Raw genomic sequence first — 21,565 nt, 5'->3', positions numbered from 1 at the left:
ATGTGTGTGCAAAAGGACCTACCTCATTATAAAATTTTTGTGCATGTATGTAATGCTTTATTTTTATTAGCTTATTCCCTAATGCCTCTAAGTTTTCTCCACGTTATACTCTAGAATTTCCTTCCTTTTGAAAGTTGAATACTATTTACTGTACCTACACACTGCATTTTATTTATCTAGTCACCTCATGTGGAACATTTGAGCTTTTGGTCATTCATAATAAATAAATTGCTATGATCATGGATGTACAAATATTTCTCCATGATTATGCTTTCCGTGTTTAGCATATACTCAAAACAGATTCCCTAGGTTTCGTCACATTGTATCAGATTCTAACCTGAGATATCACACATGATGGCTAGTCATCATTGTCAACTTGATTGCCTTAGGACTCACCTAAGGTGCATACTGGTGGTGTGACCTTGAGGGAAAATCCTATGACGTTCATGAGGAGGGAAGACCCACAGTGAATCTCAGTACCCATAACTTACAGATTTGTGGCCTGGACTTAATAAGAACTGGGAAAGGAAGAAGTCAGATGATGATCAATGCCCTTACTAGCTATAGACACAATGCTATCACATTTTTACCAGCATTCCTTTTTCAAAACGAAGGAGCCAAAATAAACTATTCCTTCTTTAGATTGCCCTTTTCAGGCATTTTGTCACAATAACAGGGAAAGTAAGTAAAACAGAAAGGTGGTACCAGGAGTGGGGCTGATGAATCTGGCCATGCAATTCACAGGGCTTCAGAACTGGCTTGGAGGAGATATGTGGAAAAGTTCAAAACTGTGAGATGAGCAAAGCCCAAGAATTTTTTAAACAAAGCTTACTGAATCCATCTTGTGGAAGTTCAGAGGACCAGAAGTGCAAAAAAAAAAAAGTCAACAACTGAGGCCAAGGATCGTGAGATTTCTGGGAGTAATGACTTTATTGAAAACTGGGCTAGACGCAATTTTCATGCAAAGAATTTATCTACATTCTGCCTATCTCCTAAAAATGTTAATGAAGATAAATTCAAAAGCAGCAGACTACATCATTTGGCAGAGGAAATTTCAATAAAGTGTAGCACGCAGTCTGTGGAATGGTTACTGCTCATTACTCTTATGCCCGCCTACAGTGAAAGAGCAGAAAGTAGAATGAAAAAACATGAATGGGCGTGGAAAAGTTTGAAGATGCAGAGAAGGTGTGTCTGGTGAGACAGGAGTAATCATTAAAGGTGATATGTGTTGACGATAAAATCTCACTCTCTAAAGGCACCAATTATTAAAAATGCAAACTCACTTGAAATGAGAGAGCCTGAGATAAGAAAGGCATCGAAGTGTCCTCAGATGGAGAAAACATCTTGGAAAGGTTTTTACCAGGTTCAGACACTTGACACACACAAGCCAATAAAGCTCTAGTAGGAATAAAACCGACTACATCTCGAACTGGCAAGAGAAAGTGTCAACATAGCCCATATAAACCTTGTTTTGTAAAAATGCAAAATACAAGAATGAGGGGTCCTGGAGACCTATATCAATGTCCTAGAAAGGTTTTTGAAGCCAAGTACTGCGTGATAAGGGTTGACACCCTAAAAGCAGGCTCTCAGATTTCATGGTGTGGAGTAGTGACGGTGAGGTCTAAGATACAGTAGGATTCCAACATCCTGGAAAGGCTAGGATTGTGGGACATCAGAAGGAATCCACAGCTGAGTAGTAAATAGGACCAACACAAGACAGAGGCTGGGGGAGATAGAGTCGGTAGACCTGGAGAGCTGGGAATACCCAAGGCTGTTGGAGCCCAGATGATGTCCTCAGCAGCTACAGATGCTAGGCATGGAGCTTCGGGATTTGTTTGTTCTTTTGGGTTTTGGTCTTGCTTTGTCTTAATCTTTTCTTTCTATTGCACATTCTTACCTGTTGTAATGAAAATATGTATTCAATGCTAGTATAGATTAGAAGTGTGTAGCTTGCTTTTTTGCTTTTTGTTACTGGGTCTCACATAACTAAAAAGTTTGATTTGCTTCTCAGATGAGAAGATATACATTGGCCTTTGAAATAGTTATGGAAACTGTTAAAAAAAAAACACAATGGGAGCTTTTGAAATTAGAATGAAAGCATTGTATAAGATGATCATAAGCCCACAGGGTTGGGAGACAGAATATTATAAATTAAAGTGGTGTGTTTGGGTATCAGGTTAACAGGTGCTGGACTTATGGTGATTAATTAACAGGTGGGCTTATGGTGATTAATCATTTTTATCAAACTGATTAGATTCAGAATCATCTAGGAGATATAACTTTGTATATGCTTTTGAGAGCATCTCCAGAAAGTTTCATTGAGCAGGGAAGATCGACCTTAAAAATGAAGACGTCCAAATTCAGGTTGGAAAAGTTCTTCATTTAGTCATTCACTTATTGAATGAGTTCAGTGAATGAGGGGAGAGGTTCGATTCCCAGTACGGCATGTAAGTCCAGGAACATCTGGAGCCTCTGACTCCCCAGGTACCTGGACTCACAGGAATGTACCCACATGCACACAGAGACATGCAAACACACAAACACAGACACAGAAACATAATAAAAATAGGGCAGGAAAGACAGCTTGGCAAATTAGAGCACTTGCTTCCCTTGTGGAAAACCACAGTTCCCTGCCCAACACCCACCCACATGAAGGCTTGCGACAATCTGGAATTCAGGGGATTTGGCATCTGTCTCAGGCCTCTCTGAGTACTGCATACACACAGTGCACAGATATGCATGTAGGCAAAACAATTATACACATAAAATGAAAAGAAATAAACCTTAAATAGTGAAACTGATAATTTTCAATTTTTGAATAATGTGGACATAAATCCATGTAAAACGTATTATTTGCACACAGATGTACTCTGGAACAGGCGTCCATGCTACTGAAAACGGGAGAACAGAGTGGGCAGTGATTTGGGATGGTGGTCTGGGGTGGAAAGAGATTGCAGCAGACCTCTTGCATGTTGTCACCCAGGGCAGGATCCCGTACTGCAGTCCTGGGAGCCGCAGTCAGGCGGCTCATTCGACACTGATGTCAAAGCCTCCAAATTTGAGGAAATAGTAGGTCCTCTTTGCAAAGGAATGTTCAGATCTTGTATTCATTGCAAAGTGACCCTATTAAGAGTTTGTATTCCATTTCCAGTGTCACAGTCAGCCAGGCCTGCTCCCCAGCAGAACAGTGGAAGTCATTGTGCTCAAGAAGAACAGCTGTGCACTGACTTCCCAGAAACCGTACAGGCATTTGTAAATGATCAAGGGACAGCAACGTGTCCTTAATAGGCGTGTTTGCACACTCTCTGCTGTATGATTTTAAACATATTTCACATCGAAAACTATGTAACTCATCTTGAATCCAAATGTAAGTGTGTTTGTTGTTCTGTAAAATACTAAATATATGACACTGTTAAAAATCATTATAATGTTTTAGCTAAAATAGTTGTGAGGTTTAATACTCAAACGATAAAAAGATATGAAATGAAATTAATAAAAATATGTCTAGCTATTGAACATGTTAGGAATCCATTACCTTCTTTGTTTAACTCAGTGAAAAGATACAGAATACTTTTTTAAGGGAAATTATAATCTCATTCCTAGAATTCACTTTATTTTTCCAATGTTTATCTAAAAAGCCAACGAAAACCAAATTTCCTCCCCTGTATGATGAGACAAATCAAAGGAAAACAAATTGATTAACTTTTCAAATTCTTAGCAGAAATCTTAAAGAATACCCTTCTAAGCTTGGATTCATGGCATAATACATTAACATCATGCGCTTGGTTTTTAAATTATGGCTGCAATATTCAAATTCTACTAAATATCTCAGAAGGCATTGTGTATTCTTGCCTTGTAACAGTTTTATTAGTAGAAGATGAAGTCTTTGAGTGATTACAAAAATTAAAAGCTAAATGACCCTGAAACATAAACTTTATTATCCTTTATTTTAAAGTAATATATAAGATTTGGTCACAGAAATATATGAAACAAAGAGATGCCTCTGCCAGTTTTAAATCTTTTATTTTTTGAAAGCCTCTGTGTTGTGTTAGTTTAAACACTGGAAGATCTGGTACAGGATAAGTCAGAAATCAAATGAAATTTAATATTGTCACTCCTGAGAGAATGTCAAAGGAAGAGCTTTGTCCTGGCTGTAAAGATTTGCATAAAAGATGACAGACAGGAGGAAACACGACTCGTATTTACTGATGGAAATGAAAATGCCAAGGTCAACATGTGACTCATGTAGAATTTTAAAAACCATTTCACTTCAGAATCTAGATAAGAACACAGTACAAAGCCTTAAGTGATACCGCTTCAGTCTCCTTTGATGTTGAGTTTATATAGAAAAAACAAAGAGAACAAATGTGCCCTAAACATGCAAGTGGTCTTGAGCAGAGGGACAGAGGGACCCAAAACTAATATTCAGCTCAGCGCTCTCAAACAAGTAAAGACAGGGCAACTGCTGAGCGACTCACTTCCCTTCCAGCGTCCGATGTCCGGGAGACCTGCCACGGGCAGCACCGTGCATCCAGTTAACAATTGTACAGTGAAGTCCCATTTCAGGGTGGTTTCCACATTCGATGTTCTTACCTGAACCAAAACTGAATGCCCAAGTTTTATCTGACATGTGAACCGCTCTCAGGTACATTCCGGAGAACCGAACAGGCTGCCAAATCTGCCCTCAGATGTTATTAGAGATTTGGGACATGCTGGTCCCACACATGCATGTGGGGGAGGGTTAACAGCATTTGCTGTGTCCAAAATGGACAGAGGTTAATGATATCAAGAGATAAGGCTTTCTGTTTTTCTCACATTTTCACTTATTTGAAAATATCCTTATTAAAATATTAGAAGTATTAAAGTAAAGTGATGCAGAAAACATGCTTCTGTGACCTCTCCTCTGGAGTGCTGTGATGCAGGGACTGTATTTCATTTTATTGGGCAGGGCAAGCAGACCTGTCAGACAAGCAGAGAGGCAAGCAGGATTTCTGTTTAATGTTCCACCTTTCTTTTCTCTTTATAATTGGAGACAAGGGAGAGATTAAAGTCTACTTATTCTCAGCCTGGGACACACATGCAGGTGAGTTCGCGAAGAACTAGTGCTCAGAATCACTGTTATCAGAAAACTTAAAAATCAAACCAAAGTGAGAGACCACACCCTCCCCACATTAGAAAATCTATTATCCAAAACACAGGCAATGGGACACCACAAAGATACACAGTGAGGGAACACTGGGTCTGTGTTGTCTGGGTGACCAGACTGGTACAGCACCCTGGAAAACAGATCACACCAAGAACCACTGCGTGTTCCAAAAACCCACAACTGATGGCTATGTGCAACGGTACCCAATTAATGTTATTCAAATGGATCCCTATGATGTCAGCACGACAGTGGCGAAGCGTTCCTCTGCCACCCACCCCAGTGTTCTGGGCTCCTGAATGAAAGACACATACACAAAAGCCTTTATATTTTTATAAGCCTTAAACAGTACAATGGCTGGGCCACTTCCAAGCCTCCACGTGGCTAATCTACCTCCCTCCGATATTGCCAAGTTATTACTTAGTAAGATCTATATTCCCTTTGTTGCCCTAGACCCAGTGTGGGGCCCTCTTGGTCCTGTTCTTCCCTAGCTCTTACATAGCAGTTATGCTCCCTGTCCCTTACCTCCATGGGTATGGTGTCTTTTTTCTTCCTTTTCCTGTCTGTCCCTAGCCCAGGAATCCTAAAATCCCACCTCTGTCTCTCCTGCAAAGCTATTGGCTGTTGGCATCTTTCTTTATGAAGCAAAACCAACTGGGGACAGGGGCCTTCAGTGTCTTACATGTGGGACACTACAAACAGGTTTTGGGGAAACATAATTAATATGAGGATACAAACAGCTACGGATATACAAAAAGCCCAAACCAGTGTTCATAGACACTCCCCAAACCATGTAAGCTTTGTCTAATTTAAAACAACTTTCCTCAGTAGGCTCCTGTTTTCCATTTGTCCTTATCTAGCTGCTGGTTATACATAGGGTACCGTGTTAGCTAGACTCTTCTGATAAGGTAGGATCTGAAAGAACCCCTGACAGGTTTGAAGATGCTAACCATGAGTATATTTGAAAGAAGAGGAACCATCAAAAGCAAAGGCTTCAGGCAGGACAGACTTGGTTGACCAAAGTAAAGTGTGATGAGAGTGTGGTGAGCACAGCAAACGCATGGCAGGACCTAGCTTATGTAACTGTATATGGAGTTCAGGCTTTATGTTGTCTGCGAAGGGAAATCACTAGAGAATTTTAAACAGGGGGATGGGGTAATTTTTCTTCTTAAAATTCTGAGACTTGGAAGATACTTTTAGAAAAGAAATAGGGAAGAAGATACCATTCAGAAAGCTGTTAAAGTAAGCCATTAGAAAATGAAATGGTCTGGACCAAAGGGAGTTCAGTAGAAATAATGAGATGCTATCAAAGTTAGAATAGGTTTTTGAAGTAGCAGTGGATCAGATCAGGGACAGGTTAGGGAGAAGGGACAAAGGCTTGGACAAGGCAGTGTTGTTATTAGCTGAGGTGCATTTGGATATGAGAGGACCAATGTTACCAGGGAGGGCTGGGACTGGGGCTAGAAGGAACTTTCTATTTGTATATTATAAATGTGAGACGACTATTACCTATCAAGAAAAGAAGCATTTTCAGTATTCCTGAAATCATCTAGACCAATGGCCCTCAACCTTCCTAATGCTGGGACTCTCTACCCCATGATGTGGTGACCCCCATAAACCTATTTTCATTGCTACTTTCTACAGTAATTTTGCTACTTTTATGAACCATACTGTAAATGTCTGTGGTACACAGCACCTATGGGTGTCCCAAGCCACAGGTTGAGAACCACAGAACTAGGCAAAGACTAATGGTGGTAAGAACCAAAGAAGGATTCTTTCTTTCTTTTTCTTTTCTTTTCTTTTCTTTTCTTTTCTTTTTTTTTCGGGGCAGGGGACTGAACCCAGGGCCTTGCGCTTGCTAGGCAAGTGCTCTACCACTGAGCTAAATCCCCAACCCCCCAAAGAAGGATTCGAGGGAAAGGAAGAAGTGAATGAAATAGAAAACTCATTGAAGAATAACAACCAGATACTTGTCATGTGAGGGAACAATTTATGGTGTCCAACTATTTGAGTGTGGAAACACTGAGATGTGTGCCAGTTTGGAAGGGACAAGGGAGACTTTGCACTTGAGACATTTAGGGAATTTGGAAGCCACCGTTTTAACTTCATCGTCATCAATGCCTATAGAATACGTGATTACCCTGAACAGTGTAAGGCAAAGATCAGGATATTTCACATTAAAAGAAAAAGTCTGGCATGCATTATGTTGTTTGCAAAGCAGTGGTGAAAACAAAATAGAAAATAAATAGGAAAGGAAGGAAGGAAGCAAGCAAGAGAAAGAAAGAAGAAAGAAAGAAAGAAAGAAAGAAAGAAACAAACAAACAAACAAACAAACAAAGGTAGACAGACAAAAACTGCAAAGTCCAAACTCTCCTGAACCAAGAACATTTTTAATCAGGTACAGTACCTTCCCAGCCACTGATAGCATTAGATGTGAGTGCAAGTTTCATGGACAACTCAAAGCTGCCCACAAGGAGGATAAAGGACTCAGAATTGAGACATTGCTCTGGGAGCATACAGTCCACAGGTTGGCAAAAAGGTCAGACACCTGTGCTCCCCATTACAATTTAGACTGTGTTATTAGACAGTCATAAGCAATAAAAGACAGAATGACAAGCCACAGCTTTAGAAGCAAGCCACTCTGGTGGACTGACAGCTGTGTGCTGGGCTAATTTGAGAAGCCTAGTGCTTCCAATGCTGAAGTCCCAGTCACGCAACTGCCTTGAGACTATAGACGCTCCCATGTCTTTGAGGAATTCCCAGGATTATTTGGGGCTAATTTTTCATTTAACAAATGAACTAGATACAACCCTGAGAGGTTCATTTCATAAAGGTCAGATAACCACTTTGGGGAAAAGTCTGTGGTAATACTGAAACACTCCTGCTGCCCCTGTTACTATGTACTGAGCCCTTTTGAAAAGAAATGAAACCAATTTCACATCTGCCCTTTGGATGTCATGAAGTTCTGTCTATTCCTGGAGGGAGTCAAGAGCAAAGGTTAGGAGAGCAAGCTGTACTCTTAAACTATCAGGACAGAATCCTTGTTCAGCCCCTTAAGGTCATATGACCTTAACCCCACTCAGCTTGTTCACCTTAGATGTGATATAGAAACCATGATAGTTTTCTCATGGAGTAGTTATGAAGGAAAAGTGACCTGACAGTGACAAAGAGAAGCTAATATCTAGGTCACGGTAGTGTCACAGTAAAGGTTAGCAATAGGTGCTTATTTTATATAATCTGTATTTTAGTATTTAGCAGGGAAACTTTAATAACCAAGCCAGATAGGCATTGCTCATGAGCACAGAGCAAGGTTGGCTTTGTGAGGGACAGAAAAAAATGAAGGAAGGAAGGGAAAGAAGCAGGAAGGAGGAAAGGAGGAGGGAGTGGAGATGATGAGAGGTGGAGGGAAGGAGACAGGGAGGGAGGGAAAGAAGGAGGGAGGGAGTGGAGATGATGAAGGAGGAAGGGAGGGGGAGGGGAAGGAGGAAGGGGAGGGGAGAAGGATGGTTGGACAGAGGGAGGTAGGGAGGGATAGAGGGATGAAGGGATGGAGAGTCTGATGCTGAAAGCTCACTTATCATCCGCTTCATATTCTGAGTGTGAAAATGAGTGTGAAAGTGACCATGGGCTGTTCAGGTTACCCCTTTTGTGATCTATGAACCACAGAGTCTGTACTTGCATCAGAATGTGGAGTAAGTGATGTGTTATTGTGCATTAAACAGACCAGTTTCTATCAGTGGCTCAACTGTTCCCACTGTTCTGTATGTCTTTATGAAAGTGTCACTGGCACACACACACACGCACACACGCACACACACACACACACACACACACGCACACACGCACACACACACACACGCACACACACACACGCACACACACACACGCACACACGCACACACACACACGCACACACGCACACACGCACACACGCACACACGCGCACACACGCACACACGCACACACGCACACACGCACACACACGCACACACGCACACACGCACACACGCACACACGCACACACGCACACACGCACACACGCACACACGCACACACACGCACACACACACACACACACACGCACACACGCACACACACGCACACACACAGAGAGGGGGGGGGATTTCCTCCATGGCCTGTAGGAGGTGAGGACAATTGACACATGATGTAACCAATGCCGCATGCTGCAGTAAGCCAGGCCATGCCAGATCTAACAGCCAGGCATGCACTGTGCCCCTTTGTGACCCAAACAGGTCAAGGCATCTCTGAGCCACCATAAGGACAGAGGTAATGTTTAACTGGCAAAATTAAGGCATAACTGAATTGATAAAGCTAAAGGTCTTGACTCTCCCATGCAGCTCACCTCTAGGCTGTCTCCAGCCTTCCCCAAATGCAACAGCCCGTGTGACTTAGAGGACCCCCACTGTGCACACAGAGCCCGAATCATCAAACATGCCTATTAAAGAAAGACTGGAACTTTCACAGGCAGAAGGAAGAGATCCAGGTATTTCAGGCTTGGGATAGAGGGAACTGTAGCCTAGGAACTTCTAGACTTGCTATGGCAGAGCCCTGAGCCACATGAGAGAACCAATTTTAGATGAGTGTAGAGTTGAAATGGCTCCTGTCACTGTGGAAATTAAATCAGGATTTTCAAGAGGAGATTAAAGCCAGTAATTTTTAAACAGTTAGCTAATTTGATATATCAAGGTGAAACTGGACCAGTGATGGGTGTTTAGGGGAGGATGTGACAGGTCTGCCTTTGATAGCCTTGAAGGGCTTGGCTGGAAGACTGGTAGTGAGAGTAACTTTTTAAAAGAAAGAAACAGTAAGTATGGGGTACAGAGAGAAAGGACCAAAAAGGAGAGGCTAGAAGCAAGTGCAGTAAAGAGGTCCTAGAATATGCCAGAGCCGCACACATGAAAGACAGGAAGAGCTAACTGAATAGTTAGACATGCGTGTCCAAGCTCAGAAGAAATTGCTGCAGAAAAGATAACAAATTTAAGTTTTAGCTGCATTGATCCGTCAAGAATCCACTCTCATAGAAGCTAGAAGTTTGAGAAGTGAAGGTTAAAGATTTTTAAGAGTTTAAAATTAGCAACACATACTCACACTTTCATACATACTCACACACACACATATACATATACTCACACTTTCATACATACACACACAAACATATACCCACACTTTCATACATACACACATATACATGTGCACACTCACACACAGAGTCACACTCACACATAAGTGCACTCACACACATATGCACACTCATGCGTGTGCGCGCACACACATACACACACAAGCACACACACATATATATTTAGAACAGGATCAAGCAGGTAGAAGTGAAAGAACTGAGAAAGTGACATTTTCATTCTTTTTGCAATGTCGGTGGCATGGCACTGTGAATTGAGTGTCATAGGATAATTTCTTGTCAGTTCTCACCTTCCAGGTATGTACTGAGAATCACACTCAATTCCATGTGGGTCCTTAGGTTCACACTCAGGTCTTCAGGCTTGGTGGTAAGCCCTTTACCCTCTAAGCAGCCTGGCAAAACCAACAGTGAGATCGTTATATGATTATATGTTAAGACTAAGGCTGGCTGACACACTTGCCTGCAAGTCCGTTGTACCTAATGAGCAGCCATCTGGATTATATGGAGCCAGTCTTAGGAAGGCACTATGGAAAACAGTACTAAATAATATGGAATTATGCGAAAAAATGGTGAATGAGGACCATTATGATCTATCTAACTTTTTTCCTGCCTCCTTGAATTACAAATCGAAGATATACATCAAGACATTTTGTAGATGGAGGAACTGGGGGAACTTGTGGGGTAGCTGACAGTCAGGCAAAGTGAAAGAGGGGCTCCGGTGTCCTGGCTGTCACAGTCTTGTGCTTTTTGGGGTCTGCCTCTTGGACTTGCCCCATCCACATCCTCCATGATGCCATTCTTTTCCCACTGTTTGATACAGAGCGTGTGCTATATCCTCCCTTGGGGACCTGTCATGGCGGAGTGACAGACAGTAACGCTGCCTCTTTACAGCCAAGCGTGGCTTTATTAAGGATGCTCTAAAAGCTTGTCCTCACAAACATGGCTTCTGAGTCTCACCCTGCTTTATCCTTCTGAATCTGCACTTCCTTTTAAGTGATTAATTAATTCTGCAATATTCACAAAATAGACAGGGCCACCTGCCCATATGGCCTTGACATTTCCGTTCCTGTGATGCAATCAATCCTTTATAATCACCTTCTAAAAACTATTGAAGCAAGACACCATTTTCTGTAAACCTCACTCACCTTTACAACCACACAATTGCAACAGCTACGTCTGCAGCCAATGTAAGCCGAAACAGCTGGCTTTGAAAGTATAGGAAAGTGATATAAATATTTTGGACGATAGAACATAAATACCTAAAAGGAACAGTCATTTGAGATCTTAAACATGTCACGAAATCCTTATGAAGTCAGAAGTCTCAGTGTGGCTCTAGGTTTCTTCTGATAAGAAATACCTTAGAAAATGCCAGGGAGAGAAATAGAGGAAGGACTCAACTCAAACTGAAATCACTGAGGCTTAAAAGGAAAACTAAATCTCCTTTCCAATATTTCAAAACAGCTACTGTAAACCTTCCCTTTCAGAAGGCTGGAACGTTCCTCACAACTAGGGCATAAGCAGACTTAGCCAGAGAAGGGCTAGAGAGGCATAGGAGCTGTGGGGTTCAGAGGAACAGAGGGAGGAGTATGGTGGGTTCCACATTATTTCACTAGCTCTGTTGTTTGCCCTTATCAGAGTCTTTAAGCCCATCCCTTCTTGGTTTCCCCATGGGCCATTGGGTCAGCAGGTTCTTCTGCATTGTTTACTGTTTGCTAGGAAGGGAGCATGGCCTTTCCGGGTTTCTCAGTTTCAGAACGACAAAAATCAGTTCTTTGTGTGGTATCAGCAAGCAAAATGTGTCTGCTGAAACCCCCTTTGTCCTGAGTCAGTGAAGCGTGAAGTCCAGAAATATCTGGGTTAACTCAAAGAAACCACAGGCTCTTTTGAAAATTCCTAAGACCATTTGGGCCTTTTGCATCTCCGGGCTCTCTGCAGCTCTGGTCTCCTGCCAACCACCCCTCTCCATTTGCCTGTCTCTTCTCTGAGCTGTAAGTGCGCTCAACCCATGCAGTCACCTCCATCCAGAGGAACAATGGGATAGAGGGACAGAGCATTAGACTACATGAAGTTCTAGATTCAACCTAGTTTAGCAAATCTAAGACAAAAATAACCAAACTCAATACCCTCCTGCTTCGCCTCCTTACATTTTAATTAACTTTAATTTTGTTAAAATATACATATATAAAATATTAAGCACTTTGCATTGACTGCCTCTTCTGCGTTGTACCTGATGAAACCTCTGGTTACCCTGCACAAGGCTGGGCCTATCAACAGCCAACTGTGGGGTACTAAATGCCCCTGATGAACTGTTGGCAGCTTGACAGTCTTGGTTGTCACCTTCAAGGAGTGAGCCCACCTGGCTCCTCCATGTAGCTCTGAAGCTGAGGTTACAGCTTGTAGTCCTGATGAAAGTAAGTGGGTCCCAAAATATAACACAAAGGCATGGATAAAAGAAGACCTGTAGAGAGAAGGGGCCGGAGACTAGAGCGGGAGAGAAGCAGGCAATAGGAGATGGCAGGAAGAGTAAATGAATATAGGATCTACTTGTAAAGAATTGTCAGAGAAGTAATCCAATCAATAAAAAGCAAGCAAGAAACCAAAACACCTGACTCCCTTCACCCACATGCATACAGGCTGGTGCTCTTTGCCAGCTCAACATCAGGAGCCCTCCAGGCCAGCTCTAAGAATGGGCCTTGCCTTGCTGCTACAGAGGAACTAAGAGTCAGTTAAGTTTGTCCCAGACCTTCTGTGTTTATTGTCTTCTGTGTTTATTTGTCTTTGCAAATTATGAAAATCAATGACTCTCTGACATGCACACGTGGAAAAGATAGATACTGCTTCTCTAAATATGTTTGAAGAGATTTATGAAGTTGGACTACCAAAAGCTATAGGATTAAATGTCAAGAAGAGAATGGTAAATTATTCAGTGGGTGGGGGAGTAAATCTAAAATAGTTCTGCTTTGTGCTTTTAAGTTCTTGGCACACTTCAGAGGGACTGAAGCAGGGACATGAGGGGATGACCTCAAGTTTGGACTGTTTAAGAAAGTTCAGGTCTGGAAACTTATGGCTTTACCCCCACAGTATTGTTGTGCAATTTCTCTGATGTAAAATACAGGTCCACCAAAAGCATTGAGCAGCATGCCTGATATTTAATAACAGCTGGCCTCTGTTATCGTGGCTATTATTGATCAAATAATTGTATATTCAGTCATTTAAAAAAAATGGAAGAAGTTATATCAAGATCACATCAGTATGTGAAAAGAAAGCATCAGGATACACTTTTAAATCGATCAAATAAACATCAGACAGCGAGGGACCTACACGTTGCTACTATTACCCCTTCATTTCTTTTGCATCAAATAAACATTCTCAAAATTAAAGAATGTTAATAGTTACATTTCTGAGCAACTTAGCTGAAAAGGCCAAACCTGGCTCATTATTAAGAACAAGGCTTTGAGGACTGGCAAATGGCTCAGCTCAAAGCCCATGTTGCGGAGGTTCTGGGCTTAGTTCTTAGCACCATGGCTAGTGGTCACGCCCACCCGTGATTAGTTCTCAGCACCATGGCTAATGGTCACACCCACCCGTGATTCTAGCTCCAGAAGTTCTGAGATTTCTGGCCTCCATGACTGCCGGTTCATGTATAGACACTCATAGCTCATATGACAGCTTGAGAAATCCACAGGTAATCTGCTTCAATTGTGACAAATGGCTGCATGACCTTAGGAAGCTGTCTAACCTTTTCTGTCTTTGTCTCTTCTGTGGTGGGGTTGGTGACTAATGACTTCATTAATGTACCATGTGGCTAAGAGATTACTTTGAGTTCTTCGAAGAGAAAAAAAAAAAACGCCATTGCATTTGCTTCTCTTGTCCGAGAATGAGCTTTTCTGTGGCCCATCACAGTTCTCAAATTCATTAAGATCTCTCTCTACTCCTCCAGATAAGGACTGGTGAAGTACTAATTATTTGAAATGATTTTTCCATCATAACAATGAAAATATTCACTTGCTGTGGCCTTAACATCTCGTTTCAAAAGGTTCAGCTTACTGTACACAAATGATTCCGATTAAATAATGGGAACAACAGAGAAAAATCCTGTTTGGATCCATTGTGTATGCCACCAACTAAGCTTAATACCATATTCACTTGTAGACAAAATATAAACCATGCATTCCCCAAGCATTGATGGCATACACCTTTAATCTCAGCACTCAGGAAGCAGAGATAATTTGAGATCAGCCTGGCCTACAGAGTGAGTTCCAGGAGAGCCAGGGCTATACAGAGAGACCCTACAATAACAACAGCAACAAAAACATGCATTTTACAAGAGAACAAATGGAAAGATACTCATAATATTTAACAAATATTCATTTAGCTAGTAAGTCCATGTGGACTGAACACAACCCCTAGACCATTAATACACCAATATACAAGTAACAGGAGAGAGCGTATATCAGCAACTTGACAGCACACCTAAAAGCTCTATAACAAAAAGAAGTAACTACACCCAGGAAGAGTAGAAGGCAGGAAATAATCAAACTCAGAGCTGAAATCAACCAAATAGAAACAAAAAGGACTATACAAAGAATCAACAGAAGAGTGAGTATTGCTTTATCAAAGGACCAGAGTTTGGATGCCAGCACCCACATCAGGGGGATCACAAATATCTGTAACTCCAGCTTCAAGAAATATGATGCCTCCCTTGTGGTCTCCATGGGTACCTGCATACACACACATGTGCACACGCACACACACACACACACATTCACACATGCACACATAAAGGTAATAGTAAAGAGAGGTAAAAAATGATTTAGAAGTTAGAAGTGGCCAAAGCTTTGAAAAGCCCTACACTCTACTATTGTCATTAGGATATAAGAGTAAACATTTTCCCCTTGAAGACAGTTTGCAAAACTTTTTATCAGATCTTTGAAGATACAGAGCTCTCAAAAGTTCAATTTAATTCCACATACAAATGCTTGGCACTAAATCAGATCTGAAAAACTTATAAGTAGGAGTAAAACCGGATCATCCCAACATTCAGCAACAATACAATGTAGAATTTGAACATTATCTAACGAATATCGTTCCATCCGGGATGTGTGGGGAAACAAAGTAGGCTCGAGAAGAGGATAAAGTCCTGGGGTGAATTCCTTAATGTCAGGTTTCTAGATTCACTCAAAAACAAATGACTGTTGGCCTTGTGCTTCATTTCTATTCCAGCTATTGATAAAATAGAGAGAAGCACATGCCGTGTCCGCATCCTTATAAAAATGACATTTTCATATGAGCCATACATCTTGAATACAGTGCTTATTGAGAACAAGTCATCATGAAATCAGCATGCAAATTACCAGAGCCTCATCAGAGATAAAGGAGGAGATGCACTTGACACTTGAGGAGCTCCCTTTCTGCAATACTTTAATTTGTTCCCTCATTGAGTGGTGGTGCACATAAATGATGCTAGTATGCTTGGGGATGTACAGAGTAGACGTGGTGGTGTGGTCTGAATAGAGTTCTCATGACCAAGTGAAGAAACCTTGACCCCTGGCGTGCTGCTGTTACACAGATGAGCAGGTAAAGTCGAGTTACAATTACACTAAAGTAGGTGGGAGCGGCGGGTTGACATATCAGGTTCCAACAGTGAGGATCAGCTGTACCGAAGTACTATAACTTATTGATGAGGTACATAAATGACTTATAAATGCCTTCATCTAACATGCAGAAATTGCTAAATCAGTGGAACTGCTGATACCTTACAGGAGGAAAGCTCAAAACAGTGAAACTCAGAATGGCTCCGAAAGCCAGAAATTCACCTCGCTGATGCAAGTATACTCTGCGATATTTTTAAACAAATGAAATTTGGTGAAAGGCTGATTAAAAAGATAAGAGCAACAAGGATTTGTGGTCTCAATTAGGGCAAGGAAAAGCAATATTATAAATGAATCACACTGGCAGCAGGTTATTTAAATGGAACAGAACAAGGCAGAGACTTAATATTCCTAGCATGTTTTAAGTCACAGCACTCAAGTACATATTCACATTTGAACAAATTAATTTTGAAAGATATTTTTATGCATTCAGAGGGAAAAACTTTTTATATTGGGATGCCAAATATATAGTGCATAAACAGTATAGCATATATTTTAAATATAATTGATACCATGTAAGAAACTTGGTATCATATAGAATATATTATAATAAAGAAAGTGCAATGTATGCATGAGGTATTAAGGAAGAATTAGAACTCTGTAGGAGAATAAGAAAGCTCGCAGTCCCGAGACTTGCTGGACAAGGCTCTGCTGTCCCATGGATTAGTGAACATATAGTTATGCTACATTTCAGCAACTCCATCTGGCAGAAGAGGCTCTTCTTCGTCATTAAGATGAAGAGAGCTTTCTCAAAACTCTTCTCTGCAGAGCACGCTCCCACTGGTTCTGGATGATGTATATGACCACGAGTTACTTTTCTTGAAATCCATAGCCCCTTAGATATCACCTCATTTTCTCCTCCAAGTCTTGAAAACAAAGGTGTCCAATACTGAACCACAGACCCTCAACTACTAGCAAATGAATCTGACATACTTACCTGTGGGTCTCTTCCTGTTCCTCACCTATACTTATCCTAACTATTCAGTTCTATGCAAGGTGATTTCTATGAAAATTTATTATTTAAATTTTTCATTCAATATGTTTTGATTATACTCTTTCCCTTTTCCAAACTCTTCCTTGATACTCTCTGCCTCCCAACCCACCTACTTTCCCTCTCTTTCTCCATCCCTTCCCTCCCCTCAAAAGGAAGTCAAACATCCAAAAAAAATCTCTAGGCCAAAACAAAAATCTGTGTGTGACAAAGTTTGAAAGTAATGGCAGATTTCTTAAGTTACCAGAAACACAGGGGGTGACAAGCTTTGTTTAATGACTCCCTCCCCAGTACCATCCCTATTATAAGTCAACCATCAAAGACTTGGGGTCATTTTCGTGTGGAAAATTGTGTAAATATCTTTGGCTGTGGTACTGTTAAACAATCCCATAACTCCTAACGAAATAGAAGCAGTCATTAAAAGTCTCTCAAACAAAAAGAGCCCATGTCCAGATGGGTTCAGTGCAGAATTCTATCAGACCTTCATAGAAGACCTCATACCAATACTATCCAAACTATTCCACAAAATTGAAACAGATGGAGCACTACCGAATTCCTTCTATGAAGCCACAATTACTCTTATACCTAAACCACACAAAGACCCAACAAAGAAAGAGAACTTCAGACCAATTTCCCTTATGAATATTGATGCAAAAATGCTCAATAAAATTCTTGCAAACCAAATCCAAGAACACATCAAAACAATCATCATGATGAAGTAGGCTTCATCCCAGGTGTGCAGGGATGGTTTAATATACAGAGAACCATCAACATAATCCACTATATAAACGAACTCAAAGATAAAAACCACATGATCATTTCACTAGATGCTGAGAAGGAATTGACAAAATTCAACACCCCTTCATGATAAAAGTCCTGGAAAAAACAGGAATTCAAGGCCCATACCTAAACATAGTAAAAGCCATATACAGCAAACAAGTAGCTAAATGGAGAGAAACTTGAAGCAATCCCACTAAAATCAGGGACTAAACAAGGCTGCCCACTCTCTCCCTACTTATTCAATATAGTTCTCGAAGTCCTAACCAGAGCAATCAGACAACAAAGGGAGGTCAAAGGGATACAAATCAGAGGGAAGAAGTCAAAATATCACTAGTTGCAGATTATATGATAGTATACTTAAGTGACCCCAAAAGTTCCACCAGAGAAATACTAAGCCTGATAAACAATTCCAGCAAAGTGGCTGTGTATAAAACTAACTCAAGGGAGTTGGGGATTTAGCTCAGTGGTAGAGCGCTTGCCTTCCCTGGGTTCAGTCCCCAGCTCCGAAAAAAAGAAAAAAGAAAAAAAACCTTCCCCTGTACAAATATGTACAGTAATGTGTCAATTATAAAACTAACTCAGACAAATCAGTAGCCTTCTTCTACACAAAAGATAAACAGGCTGAGAAAGAAATTAGGAAAATGACAACCTTCATAATAGTACCAAATAATATACCTCAGTGTGATGTTAACCAAGCAAGTGAAAGATCTGTATGATAAGAACTTCAAGTCTCTGAATAAAGAAATTGAAAGATGGAAATCAGAAGATGGAAAGATCTCCCCATGCTCATGGATTAGTAGGATTAATATAGTAAAAATGGTCATTTTACCAAAGTGATCTACACATTAAATGCAATCCCCATCAAATTTCCAATCCAATTCTTCATAGAGTTAGATAGAATATTTGCAAATTCATCTGGAATAACAAAAAACCCAGGATAGCTAAAACTATCCTCAACAATAAAAGGATTTCTGGGGGAATCACCATCCTTGACCTCATCAGTATTACAGAGCAATAGTGATAAAAACTGTATGGTATTGGTACAGAGACAGGCAGATAGACCAGTGGAATAGAACTGAAGATGTAGAAATGAACACATACACCTATGATCACCTGATTTTTATCAAAGGAGCCAAAACCATCCAATGGAAAAAAAATATAGCATTTTCACCAAATGGTGTTGGTTCAACTAAAGGTCAGCATGTAGAAGAATGCAGATCAATCCATTCTTATCGCCCTGTACAAAGCTTAAGTCCAGGTGGATAAAGGACCTCCATATCAAACCAGATACACTCAAAATTATAGAATAAAAAGTGGGGAAGCATCTCGAACACATGGGCACTGGAGAAAATTTCCTGAACAAAACACCAATGGCTTATGCTCTAAGATCAAGAATCGACAAATGGGATCTCATAAAACTTCAAAGCTACTGTAAGGCAAAGGACACTGTCGTTAGGACAAAACAGCAACCAACAGCTTGGGAAAAGATGTTTACCAATCCTACAACAGATAGAGGGCTTATATCCAAAATATACAAAGAACTCAAGAAGTTAGACTGCAGGGAGACAAATAACCCTATTAAAAGCTACACAAGCTACAAAGCTAAACAAAGAATTCACAGCTGAGGAATATCGAATGGTTGAGAAGCACCTAAAGAAATGTTCAACCTCTTTAGTCATAAGGGAAATGCAAATCAAAACAACCCTGAGATTCCACCTCACACCAGTCAGTATGGCTAAGATCAAAAACTCAGGCGACAGCAGATGCTGGTGAGGATGTAGAGAAAGAGGAACACTCCTCCATGGTTGGTGGGATTGCAGACTGGTACAACCACTCTGGAAATCAGTCTGCAGGTTCCTCAGAAAATTGGACATTGCACTACCTGAAGACCGAGCTATACCTCTCTTGGGCATATACCCAAAAGATGCCCCAACATATAACAAAGACACATGCTCCACTATGTTCAAACCCAGATGCCCTTCAATGGAAGAATGGATACAGAAAATGTGGTAATCTACAAAATGGAGTACTACTGAGCTATCAAAAACAATGACTTCATGAAATGCATAGGCAAATGGAATGAACTAGAAAATATCCTGAATGAGGTAATCCAATCACAGAAAAACACGCATGGTATACATTCATTGATAAGTGGATATAAGCCCAAATGCTCGAATTACCCAAGGTACACAGACCACATGAAACTCAAGAAAGATGACCAAAATGCAGATGCTTCACTCCTTCTTTAAAAGGGGAACAAAAATACCCATAGGAGGGGATAGGGAGGCAAAGTTTAGAACTGAGACTGAAGGATCGGCCATTCAGAGCCTTCCCCACATGTGGCCCATACATATACAGCCACCAAACTAGATAAAATGGATGAAGCTAAGAAGTACAGTCTGACAGGAACTGGATGTAGACTCTCCTGAGAGACACAGCCAGAATACAGCAAATACAGAGGCGAATGCCAGCAGCAAACCACTGAACTGAGAACGGGACCCCCATTGGAGGAATCACAGAAAGGACCAAAAGAGCTGAAAGGGCTTGAGACGCCATAAGAACAACAATACCAACCAACCAGAGCTTCCAGGGACTAAGCCACTACCCAAAGACTATACATGGACTGACCCTGGGCTCCAACCTCATAGGTAGCAATGAATATCCTAGTAAGAGCACCAGTGGAAGGGGAAGCTCTTGGTCCTGCCAATGCTGGACCCCCAGTGTATGGGATCGTTGGAGGGGCGGTAATGTGTGGTGGATGGAGAGGGGAACACCCATATAGAAGAAGAAGGGGAGGGGTTAGGGGGATGATAGCCTGGAAACTGGGAAAGGGAATAACATTTGAAATGTAAATAAGAAATACCCAATTTAATAAAAATGGAAGAAAAAAAAAGAAATGTCCTTTCTGTTGTTTGTCAGAGTTGTGCCTGGTACATTCCTTGCAGCCTGTGCCCAGGGTGGGTGAGTATCAGCCTCCCGTAGTCTCCACTCCTTAGCCTAGCTGAGTACACAGCACATCTGCAATCCTCATTGTTGCATCTAAGAGCCTGGTCCCGGGACAGTGAGCATGAAAAGCACAGCCTGGCTGCCACGGTTAGAATAGAGAAAGTGTCAGAGGTGGAGAGAGAAGACAGCAGACTCAGACCCAAATCCAAAAGGAGTGTACCAAGGAAACCAGAGATTTTTGCATATGTTTTTCCAACTCATGGAATAAGTAATATTTATCCTATATTGAAAAAAATTACTATTTTCTATTTTTATTTTAAACTATATACTGCTTCTTTGAAGCATAGAAATACAATTTTTAAATTTTCAAAATGCCTTCCTCTGTGAAACCAGTGAAACCTTATCAATTCAGATATTGCTACTACACATCATTTGTTCTAGACAAGGATAGAATTTTATTTGGATGGTCTGTGAGGAATGGATTGGCTGAGCACAGAGGGACAGGACATGCAGCTTATGTGAACATCTTTTCATGGCTCAGGTACAGCATGGTCTTTAGGCAAAAGATCCAGCTAGGAAGTAAGGATCCATGTCATTAAGTAAATGTGTCCTTAGACTTTATTGGCCGATCACAGAATTGAAAGTAATGAAGTTGCATTGCATTCGATACACGGCGACTCGCATAATTCACACTCACCTTCCCCTAGCTTCAAGCCTATTACTTCAGTCTATTGAAATTTACTATTGTGGGATATGTGAGCATATATTCTTTTTCTTTTATGATAGACTCTGGCTAGGTATTCTAGGCTGGCTCAGTTCCCACTATAGAGCTCCAAAAGATCTCAAATGCTCAAGCCTCTCCATGCTGAGACTGCAGGTTTAACCATCAGGCCTCA

At 41.1% G+C, this 21,565-nt stretch overlaps 1 protein-coding gene and 1 long non-coding RNA gene across 6 annotated transcripts in view; both read left to right on the top strand.

Moving 5' to 3' along the window:
* Positions 1-20,620, top strand: part of LOC134482913 (uncharacterized) — a 30,474-nt gene extending 9,854 nt beyond the window's left edge. Inside the window, exon 2 of the long non-coding RNA XR_010059635.1 lies at positions 745-20,620. This is a non-coding gene — a long non-coding RNA (uncharacterized LOC134482913). The remainder of the gene's footprint in view (positions 1-744) is intronic.
* The window catches only part of Chst9 (carbohydrate sulfotransferase 9), a 274,349-nt gene that overhangs the window by 146,565 nt on the left and 106,219 nt on the right, over positions 1-21,565 (top strand). The window lies entirely within an intron of this gene.

This window comes from Rattus norvegicus, chromosome 18 (genome assembly GCF_036323735.1).
Source record: "Rattus norvegicus strain BN/NHsdMcwi chromosome 18, GRCr8, whole genome shotgun sequence".
Classification (NCBI taxonomy): domain Eukaryota; kingdom Metazoa; phylum Chordata; class Mammalia; order Rodentia; family Muridae; genus Rattus; species Rattus norvegicus.
The sequence above is the reverse complement of the archived record's forward strand: the minus strand, read 5'-3'. Positions and strand labels throughout refer to the sequence as shown.